This window comes from Ahaetulla prasina, chromosome 4, assembly GCF_028640845.1.
Source record: "Ahaetulla prasina isolate Xishuangbanna chromosome 4, ASM2864084v1, whole genome shotgun sequence".
NCBI classification, from domain to species: domain Eukaryota; kingdom Metazoa; phylum Chordata; class Lepidosauria; order Squamata; family Colubridae; genus Ahaetulla; species Ahaetulla prasina.
Window position 1 is genome coordinate 41,981,016 of NC_080542.1, and position 13,692 is coordinate 41,994,707.

Consider the following 13,692-nt stretch of genomic DNA (forward strand, 5'->3'; position numbering starts at 1 on the left):
AAAGGGTGGGAGCCCCCACAGAGGAGGCCCTTCCCCCGGGGCCGCCCGCCCCCAATGGTTGGCGGACGGCACCCTAAGGAGTCCCTCTCTGTGCAAGCGTACAGGTCGGTGGGAGGCATTCGGTAACAGCAGACGGTCCCGTAAGTACCCTGGCCCTAAGCCATGGAGCGCTTTAAAGGTAGTCACCAACACCTTGAAGTGTACCCGAAAGACCACAGGTAGCCAGTGCAGACTGTGCAGGAGAGGTGTTACATGGGAACAACGTGTGGCTCCCACTATCACCCACGCAGCTGCGTTCTGAACCAACTGGAGCATCCGGGTACTCTTAAAGGGGAGCCCCACGTAGAGAGCGTTACAGTAGTCCAAGCGAGAGGTAACCAGAGCATGAGTGCCGTGCATAAGGCATCCCGGTCGAGGAAGGGGCGCAACTGGCGAACCAGGCAAACCTGGTAAAAAGCCCTCTTGGTGACGGTCGTCAAATGATCTTCGAAAGACAACCGTCCATCCAGGAGGACGCCCAAGTTGCGCACCCTTTCCACTGGGGCCAATGATTCGCCCCCAACAGTCAGCCACGGCTGCAGCTGACTGTACCGGGGTGCCGGCATCCACAGCCACTCCGTCTTGGAGGGATTGAGTTTGAGCCTGTTTCTCCCCATCCAGACCCGTACAGCTTCCAAACACCGGGACAGCACTTCGATGGCTTCGTTGGGGTGGCCTGGGGTGGAAAAATACAGCTGCGTGTCGTCAGCGTGCAGTTGGTACCTCACCCCAAAGCCATTGATGATCTCACCCAGCGGCATCATATAGATGTTGAACAGGAGAGGTGAGAGAATCGACCCCTGCGGCACCCCACAAGTGAGGCACCTCGCGGTCGATCTCTGCCCTCCTGCCAACACTGTCTGCGACCGGTCAGAGAGATAGGAGGAGAACCACCGATAAACAGTGCCTCCACTCCCAAACTCCTAACGGTGCAGCAGGATACCATGGTCGATGGTATCAAAAGCCGCTGAGAGGTCTAATAGGACCAGGGCAGAGGAACAACCCCTGTCCCTGGCCCTCCAGAGATTATCAACCAACGCGACCAAAGCCGTCTCCGTACTATACCCAGGTCGGAAGCCAGACTGGAGCGGGTCTAGATAGACAGATTCCTCCAGGTATTGGGGTAATTGGCGTGCCACCACACTCTCAACAACCTTCGCCACAAAGCGAACATTAGATGGACATTACCTTACTGATGACCCCATCCCGTTAAAGACCTTGGAGTTTTCATGTCAAATGATCTAAGTGCTTGGTCTAAAATTGGCAGCTCCAAATTTCACCCAGCAAATGCTCAGTCTTACATATAGAACCCAAACACTAAGTACATACTATTATTATTATTATTATTATTATTATTATTATTATTATTATTATTATTATTATTATTATTATTATTATTATTTATTAAATTTTTATACCGCCCTTCTCCCGAAGGACTCTGGGCGGTTTACAGCCATGATAAAAAACAACAACAGGATACACATAAAACCATAATTTAAAAAACTTATTATACAAATGGCCGAATTAAAACAATTAAAATAAAACCCCAAATTTTAAAATGTTAAAACATTAAAACTAATTAAAATCCTATTAAAATCCTATGCCAGTCCTGCGCGAAAAAACAAATAGGTCTTCAGCTCTCGGCGGAAAGTCCGAAGGTCCGGCAGTTGCCGAAGTCCAGGGGGAAGTTCGTTCCAAAGGGTGGGAGCCCCCACAGAGAAGGCCCTCCCCCTGGGGGCCGCCAGCCGACATTGCTTGGCGGACGGCACCCTAAGGAGTCCCTCTCTGTGCAAGCGTACAGGTCGGTGGGAGGCATTCGGTAACAGCAGACGGTCCCGTAAGTACCCTGGCCCTAAGCCATGGAGCGCTTTAAAGGTAGTCACCAACACCTTGAAGTGTACCCGAAAGACCACAGGTAGCCAGTGCAGACTGTGCAGGAGAGGTGTTACATGGGAACAACGTGTGGCTCCCACTATCACCCACGCAGCTGCGTTCTGAACCAACTGGAGCATCCGGGTACTCTTAAAGGGGAGCCCCACGTAGAGAGCGTTACAGTAGTCCAAGCGAGAGGTAACCAGAGCATGAGTGCCGTGCATAAGGCATCCCGGTCGAGGAAGGGGCGCAACTGGCGAACCAGGCAAACCTGGTAAAAAGCCCTCTTGGTGACGGTCGTCAAATGATCTTCGAAAGACAACCGTCCATCCAGGAGGACGCCCAAGTTGCGCACCCTTTCCACTGGGGCCAATGATTCGCCCCCAACAGTCAGCCACGGCTGCAGCTGACTGTACCGGGGTGCCGGCATCCACAGCCACTCCGTCTTGGAGGGATTGAGTTTGAGCCTGTTTCTCCCCATCCAGACCCGTACAGCTTCCAAACACCGGGACAGCACTTCGATGGCTTCGTTGGGATGGCCTGGGGTGGAAAAGTACAGCTGCGTGTCGTCAGCGTGCAGTTGGTACCTCATCCCAAAGCCATTGATGATCTCACCCAGCGGCTTCATATAGATGTTGAACAGGAGAGGTGAGAGAATCGACCCCTGCGGCACCCCACAAGTGAGGCACCTCGCGGTCGATCTCTGCCCTCCTGCCAACACTGTCTGCGACCGGTCAGAGAGATAGGAGGAGAACCACCGATAAACAGTGCCTCCCACTCCCAAACTCCCTAACCGGTGCAGCAGGATACCATGGTCGATGGTATCAAAAGCCGCTGAGAGGTCTAATAGGACCAGGGCAGAGGAACAACCCCTGTCCCTGGCCCTCCAGAGATTATCAACCAACGCGACCAAAGCCGTCTCCGTACTATACCCAGGTCGGAAGCCAGACTGGAACGGGTCTAGATAGACAGATTCCTCCAGGTATTGGGGTAATTGACGTGCCACCACACTCTCAACAACCTTCGCCACAAAGCGAACATTAGATGGACATTACCTTACTGATGACCCCCATCCCGTTAAAGACCTTGGAGTTTTCATGTCAAATGACCTAAGTGCCAAAGCCCACTGCAACTACATAGCAAAAAAAGCTCTAAGAGTTGTAAACCTAATCTTGCGTAGCTTCTTTTCCAAAAACACCACACTACTAACCAGAGCATATAAAACATTTGCTAGACCAATTCTAGAATACAGCTCGCCTGTCTGGAACCCTCACCACATCTCTGACATCAATATAATTGAACATGTCCAGAAATATTTTACAAGAAGAGTTCTCCATTCCTCTGAAAACAATAAAATACCTTATCCCACCAGACTTGAAATCCTAGGCTTAGAAAGCTTGAAACTCCATCACCTTCGACAAGACCTAAATTTAACTCACAGAATCTTCTATTGTAATGTCCTTCCTGTTAAAGACTACTTCAGCTTTAATTGCAATAATACTAGAGCAACTAATAGATTTAAACTTAATGTCAACCGCTTTAATTTAGATTGCAGAAAATATGACTTCTGTAACAGAATCATCAGTGCTTGGAATACTCTGTGGTCTCTTCTCATAATCCTAAAAGCTTTAACCAAAAACTTTCTACTATTGATCTCACCCCATTCCTAAGAGGACCATAAGGGGCGTGCATAAGCGCACAAACGTGCCTACCGTTCCTGTCCTATTGGTTTTTTCTTCTTCTTTCTATATATATATATATATATATATATATATATATATATATATATATATATATATATATATATATATATATGTTTATGCCTCCTAATATTTACTCATATATGTGTTTATATACTATATAATCTTTTTGTATGATACCTACATATATTGTTGTGACAAAATAAATAAATAAATAAAATAAATAATTGTGTGAAGCAGGTGTGGGAAGGGAATTTATTTTATTTATTTTATTTTATTTATTTATTTTGTCAATCATATATAAGATAACAGGTAAAAGTTTGAACATAATTTGGATACATGAAAAGAGTAAGTAAAAAGGAATTGTAGTTTTGAAGATAATTTTCTTTTTTTCTTTTTAACTGCCACATTTTAGCTGGGGAAGTTGGGAGGGGGTTATTGTTGGAGCGTTAGAAAGTTAGTCATAACAACATTCCGTATTCAAAGACTTTTGCCTGCATCGGATGGAGACTGCCTGAAGATTGTATCCAGTTGAGTGTGAATAATTGATTGGACAATGTGATAAACTTGTAGGTGTGGGGCAGGGCTGAGAACTGTCAGTTGGGTGTGGAAAACCTGGACGTTTTGGGTTTTCCTAGCTGTACCAACATGACATCTCTAATAAATTGGATCTTTGAGGAATCTCAAGCCTCAGAGCTTTATTTGGTTGGGGGTGTTCCTTGGAACCCTGACAGGAATATTAGGACAGGGACGGTAGGCATGCAGGTGCACTTATGCACGCCCCTTACAGACACGAATGGGATGGGGGTCAACAGTAGACAGTCTAAGCTTAAAGTTTTGGGGGTTTGGAGAAAAAACTACAGAGTCAGGTAGTGCATTCAAGGCATTGACCACTCTGTTACTGAAGTCATATTTTCCGCAACCAAGTTTGGAGCGGTTTACTTTGAGTTTGTATCTAGTATTTGCTTGTGTATTGCTGTGGTTGGAGCTGAAGTAGTCATTGATAAGGTAAAACATTGTGGTAGATAATTTTATGTACTATGCTTAGGTCAGACTGAAATTGGCATAGTTCTAAGTTGTTTAAGCTCAAAATTTGGAGTCTGGTGGCATAGGGTATTTTATTGCGAGTAGAGGAGTGGAGGACTCTTCTTGTGAAATATCTCTGGACTTTCTTGATTGTATCTATGTCAGATGTGCAGTGTGGGTTCCAGACAGATGAGCTGTATTCAAGAATTGGTCTAGCAAATGTTTTGTATGCTCCAGTTAGTAGTACAATATTACCAGAGAAGAAGCTACGCAAGATTAGGTTAACAACTCTTAGTGCCTTTTTGGCAATGTTGTTACAGTGGACTCTGCCACTTAGATCTTTAGAAATGAGTACTGCAAGGTCCTTGACAGAGTGAGGATCATCTATAAGGTCATGTCCATCTCATTTGTATTGTATGTTTTGATTTTTTTTGCCAATGTGCAAGACAGAGCATTCGTTGGTTGAGATTTGAAGTTTCCACTTGTTAAACCAATCTGACACATAGTCAAAGTCTTTTTGAAGGGTAATTGCATTGTCTGTAGTGTTGAATAGTTTAACATCGTCAGCAACGAGACACAATTGCTTTTATTATGATCGCAAAAGTCATATGAAGACTTTTGGACCTAAAACACTGCCTTGGGGAACACCACTATTAACAGGCACAGGAACATTAAGCCAAAAAGAGGCATGTTTGATAAAAGAGGTGTTTCTCCTGAATTAGTTCTCTATGATGAGATTTCACGTCACGTACTTGGAAATTTTACAGACCTCTGTTTCTAAGTTCAGCATCTCGGGTTGATTTAATTTTTTTTTTGCTATCTCATTTAGTCTGAATTCTGATAGCCACTGATGAACTTGTGAGGGATGAGGGAGGCCTACTCAGCGAGGAAAGTGATCCACTCAACTACGGACAGGGTTGCAGTGAGAAAGCAACACCCATGTGCTCCATAATGTATCCCACCTATGAGATCCTTATTCTTCTCACATTTACCCCTTCAAACCAGGGGTGAAATGTAAAATTCGTTACTACCGGTTCTGTGGGCATGGTTTGGTGGTGGCGTGGTAATGTGACTGGGTGGCCGTGGCCAACTTTTTTTTTATTCCTTTTAAAAGCATTTTTTCTACAACCTCTTCTCAAGAGGCTGTAAAAATGCTTGTAAAAGTAAAAAAAACCTTCTGATGATCATGCAGCTCAGCTGGGCATGGGAGAGGAAGGGGGGGCAGGTATTTTGGCTACCAGTTCTTCAAACCACCCGCTGCCATCGCTACCTGATTGGGCGATCCTGTCCGAACCGGGAGCATTTCACCCCTGCTTCAAACCGATGTCTCTTCATGCATCCTAGTCTGCCTCTGAGTGCAAGCAACATTTGGGATTTTATGAAAAATAATCTGACTCCTGAAAAAGCTTTGTGTTTTAATTCTGTTTCATTTTTTGTTAGTCAAACATCCTCCTTTCTGCATCCCCTTAATTCCTGCATTTTCTTTCCATTTGTCTAAACACATATAAATTGGGAACAGAAGCACACAAACATTTGTTCTTTCTCTCTCACACGCAAACACAAATGCCCACAGAATTCTTTCCCCACTGTAAATCATATTATAATCCTTAAAAGTTGTGTGGGAGAGGAGTTCTGAAGCTACATCTTAAACAACATTTGCACCATTTTTGCCATTATTTTATTTTTTTGCATCTCAGATATAGTATGTTTGTTCTCAGTTGTACTGACGTTTGTGTTTCCTCTTTAATAACATCCAATAGCCATAAGCAGTATAAATCTGTGATGTTTCACCACCCATTCATCAGAGATAGTCAGCGTGAACAACAGTGGGTAGGATTAGAAAGGTGCTTATTGACTGGTCCAGGATCATTCAGAAATGCCCCTCTCTCTAGCCCTGTCCAGCTCCTCTGCTGATATTCTGCCATTGTTCCCCCTTAACAAATTTGATACAGCAGCACTTGGCAGTGGTCTATCATGATCATGCCAAACTCCTTACCCAACAGTATTATATTGTAGCAGTGATGGGAGTGATGGGACCAACTCTTCCCATACATCCACCATTTCCAGACAGAGCACAGAGGCATCTGGAAGTTTCTAATATAAAAAAGGGTGTGGTAAGGGAGAAGAATGCTAAAGAAAAGTTTTATTTCTCATTTACTCCCGTTTGTGACTCCAATCTTCTTTATTCAGCTTGGACAAGCAGCACAAAAAAGGAGCTAGTGATACAATAGTTCTAAAATTATATCTATCCTCTTCTTGCTTCTGTCATACAAGTACCTCATTGCTTCAGAGAAGGGGGGACATCACAGCCCCGTGCCTTTTCTATGTTCCTTGTGATGTCACACACATGTCCCAAAGGAGGAACTTGTGAGGCAATACCCTGTTTCCCCCAAAATAAGATATCCCCAGATAATAAACCCAATCAGGCTTTTAAGCACATAGCAATAAGGCCAAGCACTTATTTCAGGGTTCAAAAAAATATAAGACAGGGTCTTTTTTGGGGGAAACACAGTAGTATAAATCTGCTGTACAATTAGTAGGTGTTTTTCCAATCAGCTAGTGATATGAAGAAGGCACCAAAACCAGAAGACTAAACTACCATCCTTTTGCTTTCATGAGCTAAATTCATAATTGGAATAACAGTATTAGACAATGAATAAGAATGAGGATCAGCACTGAAGACAACAAATTTTCTGTAGACATACTTCTGTCAACGCAGGGATCCACAAACAGCATTTTAATTCACTGAGAAAGACTAAAAGCTAAAGTCACTTACTACTGTAAATCAAAGTCATGCTTTAAAATCACAAGTCTGGATTCATACAGCACACTGTTAAAACCAAACAAAGATTATGGTTTTGTATAATGAACTCAATCATATTATGCCAATCCACAACAGAACATGGTACTCCAATTGGTACTTCTGCAAATTTTCTCCTTATTGCTTCGTTCATTTAACCAATTTCATATTAAGTAACACTCTTTGTTTTTGCCTTAATTAAATGCAACTGTGGCTTATAAGCAATTACTACCTGTATTGAGAAGCCAAAAAGAAATCAGATCCTATTATGAATTAGTTTTATGTCCTCATAGCACAAGAGAGATATATTCTATGGTAGCTATAGGTAGCTAAAGCCATCCAGGAAAATACTTGTGCCCAGTGGTGAAATCCTCTGCGGGTTGCCACCAGTTTGCTGCCTTCGCATGCACGCTGCGCACCAAATGCATGCGCAATGCACACCAAATGCATGTGGAAAAAGCAGCCATTTGAAGCAGGATTTCCTGCTTTCTAGCGAATATAAATCGTGCAGGACAGCTGATCGTCAGAAATACCGGTTCAGATGAACCAGTAGCATTTTTTTACTACCTGTTCACCTGAACGGTAGCTTTTATTACTACCGGTCTTCCCAAACCAGTGCGAACCGGTAGCATTTCACCCTTGCTTGTGCCCGAGATTCAACATTCCAATGGTTGCTCTCTCCATGATCACATGAATGTATTTTGGACGCTTTTCAAATGGCTCTTATTTACAGTTTTGCAGCACTATTGCTACATCACCGCAATTTATGATATTCTTGCTGGAAATTGGCATTTACTTCCAGTTTCCAGCAAAAAAAACCAATACCCCCTCCCCCCATTGTGTACAATGGACTTGCTTTTTGGTTTGCTTAAATAACATTTTTTTTTAAAGTAAAATGAGGTAAATCACATGATGATCCACTTAATAATCAGCATCTTAGAATCACAATACTAGGCTCAATTACAATCATAAATTGAAGATTACCTGCATAAAATAGTAACATGAATGGGGCTATTGATAAAGGATAAAGAAAATTACCTAATATTGAGGTTGTAACAGATGATTATACTGATTCAAGGTATATTGTAAAATTAAAAGAAAAATAAACCCCAAAAAGAATTCACAAGCACTTGTGATATCCCTCAATACTCCTTTACATTTGTGCAAAAAATAAGTGCAATTTTACTGTTTTACTAATTCTTCATTAGTGCTGCAAGCTGTCTGGCTCCATTAGATCTGTCTCTTAAATGATAAAGGACACAACCTTAAAGCCATTTACCTTATTTTACACAGAGTTGCTGTCAGAATAGCCATTCTGCTCAAAACAAGGTATCTCTAAACCTATTTATTTATTTATTTATTTATTTATTTATTTATTTATTTGTCAAACACAACAGTATATATAAGTATAAGCATGAAATAATTCATACGAATTGGATACAATCAAACGGAACATTAGGACAGGAATGGTAGGCACGCTGGTGCTCTTAAGCACGCCCCTTACAGACCTCTTAGGAATGGGGTGAGGTCAACAGTAGATAGTCTTTGGTTAAAGCTTTGGGGATTATTTATAAATGTAATTTTCCTTCACTTTAAGTCCTATAAAATTCAGATAAACAAATCCAAATAAAAGACTACATGAAGAAGCCCCTAAACGATGCCCACTCAAATAAGCTTATTAACTTGTAGTTTAATTTTTTTTTCATACTAGTATATTCTCCATAATATGAGGACAAGGCATTTTAATATCATTGAAAAAATTATACAAAAACATCCAAATAATTTTGTCTTTCACTACAAAACCTTTCTCATACTATAGAATGCAACTTTCATTTTACAATTATTCAGGAATTATTTCCCCAAAACTATCAGAATTTAGGCTCCATCTCAGCTCTATAGGGTTAGGGTTTTTTCAGCCTTGTAAATATATTTTAACAGGAGAAAAGTGTTGGCTCAATCCCAGTTTGTAATGAAGGCAATTTTCTTTCCACTTATGCTGATTTAACTTAAGGCAACAAAATTATTAGGCTCAGTGAAATCTTAACATTTTTACACATCGAAGTCTGCTTACTCCTACCGCCTAAGATGGCTTATCTCCTATAAAGACTTTTTGTTCACTTAAATGCCATTGTGGTCAAGTGAAACTTCTAAATGCAGAAATAATATAAGGGGACAAGTAATAGGCTTGTGATAATACATAAGATATTTGCTTGCAGTTAGGTCAGGCTAGAGTAGTGGTCTGCAACCTTAAACACTCCAAGAGCCATTTGGACCCATTTCCCACAGAAAAGAAATCACCAAGAGCCAGAAAACCTGGGTGGGCGTGGCCAACTTGATATCACTCCTCCCACCCAGTCACATGACCACCACCACCACCCCGACACACTTACCCAGGTTTTGTGGCTCCTGGTGTTTTCTGTGGGAAGCAGGTATCTCTCTGTGTGTATCTCTCTCTCTCTCTCTTTCTCCCCCTCTCTCGCTTTCTGTCCCGTGTGTGTGTGTGTGCGTGTGCGTGTGCGTGTGCGTGTGCGTGTGTGTGTGTGTGTGTGTATTCCCTCTAGAACCATTTCCAAAAACAGGCAAGGGTTGGTGTTTTGTGTTTTTGCTGATGTTTTTCGTTCTTCTTCTTTGAGTGCTCTTTACCATATTTAAATCAAGAATCATTTCATGTTCCCAGATAAATGAAGCTCTTTCGTCCCCTTGCTGTGGCTCCCTGTTGGCTGAACCCACCACTGGCAGGTGCTTCTTTCGGCCCTTGTTGTTGCTGCGCACATCTTGGTTGCTAGGAGAAATGCGCGACTTGCTCTCCGACCTGAGACACTGGCTTGGCTTGGCTGTGACTGACACCGCTGCTGCTGCCACCTCCATAGCCTGCCTGCAGCTCTCACAGTGGCTTGTGAAGCAGTTAAATTTAGCACACTTCACAATGAGGGAGATGGTGTCCCCTCTTCCTCCTGGAGCCCATTACAATGCAGAGCCTCGGGCGCAGCTGGGCTGGGCCACTGTCTGAGGGAAGAAAGCAAGTCACACATCTCCCCAAATGACCAAGGTGTGCACAGCACCAACAAGGACCGGCAGAAGAACCTGCGAGATATGGCAAATACAGGTGTGCTTCGCTCCTGCTCTGGAATATGGAGCAAGTCTCCATCCCCACCGTCACCCTTACCATCTCAGGCCAGGCAAGGAGTAACTAGAAGGGGAGGGCAAAGGGCGGGGCCAGCCAGTGGTGGGTTCAGCGGACAGGGAGCCACAGCAGGAGGATGAAAGAACTGCAGTTGCAGACACCCGGGCTAGAGAATATTAGGTTTAACATTCCTTTCCCCACCCAAAAAACCCCCCTTTATTTCTAGGATAAGGGAGATATAGCAGATAAAAGGGAGTCATCTGCTGCACACCTTTATTAATAATGAATGGGGCATGAGCCTTACTTGCAAAAAAGATGCTAAATCTGGTCAAGCTTTCAATCAATAAACTGCTTTAAATTCTGGCTTTAGTGAATACATATTGTGACATTTCTTTCCCTGGTGACTTTCGTTACCCTGGATCTTCTTCTGCTGAGTACCTTCCCTCCTTCCTTCTAGCCAGAATGGTGTTAACTGTTTATTAAATTATTACACCACTTGACTCTCAGAAACTCTGGGTGACTTACAAAAACATTTAAAAATGAGTAGCATTCCAAAAATACAAAACGAAAAGGATAAAAAGATGGCAAGAAAAAACATCTGGATGGGAACAAAGAAAAAGGAGGGTCACTTATCCTCAACAGAAGGCCTCTTTAGAAAGACTCACGTCTTCCATATGTTCAAAATAACAACAGCTTAGGCACCATTTGAACATTTTATGGACAAGGCTTAAATTTTATTTTATACTGCCTCTCATACTGCAAAATATTCTCCAGAACAAATTTTTGCATGGTAAAAAGTGATCAGGTCCAATTGGTATCTGTAATTGTAAGCTCAGATGCATATTCATATACAGCCCACCTTTATTATTTTTACAAATGACTCAAGGTAGTATCCAACATATCTTCCTATTTTCCCCACAACAAAAACCCTGAGAGTGGCTTGGGCTGAGAGAAAGTGACTGGCCCAAAGTCATCCTATTTGCTTTCATGCCTAAGGGAGGATTTGGACTCACTGTCTCCTGGTTTCTAGCTGGGTGTCTTAACCACTAGACCAAACTGGCTCTGTTTGAAACAAAACAAAATTAAAACATTTAAAGCAAAATTAAATTAAAACATTTGAATTAAATTAAAACATTTAAAACAAAAATCCATAGGATGTAGTGTGTCAATGAAGCAAAACTATATTTATACCAGAAAAGTCACTTTAGGTATAGTACCTACTCGGTCCAATGTAAATTTCATTTCTTGAATAAATCACAACTAGGTAGCTTTTGACTGCATGTTGTGTGAACTCAGTCCTGTCATTTCTAACCCACAGGACTGATGAACCCAGTCAATCATGGCTTATTCCATAAAAAGTTAACCACAGTTCAGCATAAATTCCTCCAGTCTTTTGATTAAGTTCATGAGTTGCCCTAAACTGTGTTACTTAACTGATTTATTAATACAATATTGGTTTGAGTAAAAGATCTATGACTTATAACCGCAATGACTTGATTCAACCCACAGATAGCTTAGGGATAAATAGCTGAGCATTTTATAATCATTTCAGGGCTGATGCATAGTGTATAGGTAGTCCTTCCTTACTACCATTTGTTTAGTAAAAGTGACTTGTGAATGTCCTTCACATTTATGATCACTGAAGTAGCCCCACGGTCCCGTGACCACCATTCAGATGCTTGGCAACTGGTTCATATTTATGACTGTTGCTGTGTCCTGAGATCATGTAATCAATCACCTTTTGCAAAGTTCTCACGAGCAAAATCAAAAGGCAAGCCAGGTTCACTTAAGTAGGTTATTACTTTATTAACAGCAGTGATTCACTTGACTGTGGCAAGAAAGAATTAAAAAAAACAAGGCAAAAGTCAGTAACTGTCTACCCTCAGCAACAGAAATTTTGGGCTCAATTGTGATTGTGTAAATCGAGGGTTATTTTATAGAAAGAAAGTGAAGACAAATAGGATCTAACTGCTTGGTCTAAAATTTGGCAACTCCAAATCTGAACCAGCAAATGCTCAGTCTTACATATTGGAAAAAAGAACCCAAACACTAAGTACATACTTGATGGACATTACCTTACAGATGACCCCCACCCTGTTAAAGACCTTGGAGTTTTCATATCAAATGACCTAAGTGCCAAAGCCCACTGCAACTACATAGCAAAAAAAGGCTCTAAGAGTTGTAAACCTAATCTTGCGTAGCTTCTTTTCCAAAAACACTACACTACTAACCAGAGCATATAAAACATTTGCTAGGCCAATTCTAGAATACAGTTCGCCTGTCTGGAACCCTCACCACATTTCTGACATCAATACAATTGAACGTGTCCAGAAATATTTTACAAGAAGAGTTCTCCATTCCTCTGAAGACAATAGAATACCTTATCCCACCAGACTTGAAATCCTAGGCTTAGAAAACTTGGAACTCCATCGCCTTCGACAAGACCTAAGTTTAACTCACAGAATCATCTATTGTAATGTCCTTCCTGTTAAAGACTATTTCAGCTTTAATTGCAATAATACAAGAGCAACCAATAGATTTAAACTTAATGTTAACCGCTTTAATCTAGATTGCAGAAAATATGACTTCTGTAATAGAATCATCAGTGCTTGGAACACTACCTGACTCTGTGGTTTCTTCCCATAATCCCAAAAGCTTTAACCAAAAACTTTCTAATATTGACCTCACCCCATTCCTAAGAGGACCATAAGGGGCGTGCATAAGAGCACAAACGTGCCTACCGTTCCTGTTCTATTGTTTTTGTTTTTCTTCTTCATATATATATATATGTATGTATATATATATGTGTGTATATATATATACACACATATATATATATGTATATGTACATGTACATATATATATATATATATATATATATATATATATATATATATATATATATATATATATATATATATATATATATATATATATATATATATATATGCTTCTACCTCCTAATATTTACTCATATATATGTTTATATACTATATAATCTTTTTGTATGATACTTATATATATTGTTGTGACAAAATAAATAAATATAAATAAATAAAATAAAGAACAGCATCCAAGAAGAAAAACGGATCGCCTTTCTTACGCAGGAGTAAAGCAAGCCCAGGCATTTC

General features: G+C 41.3%; 1 protein-coding gene across 1 annotated transcript in view; it reads right to left on the reverse strand.

The window, feature by feature from the left end:
• The window catches only part of HAP1 (huntingtin associated protein 1), a 321,391-nt gene that overhangs the window by 160,784 nt on the left and 146,915 nt on the right, over nt 1-13,692 (reverse strand). The gene's annotated exons all lie outside the window — the stretch shown is intronic.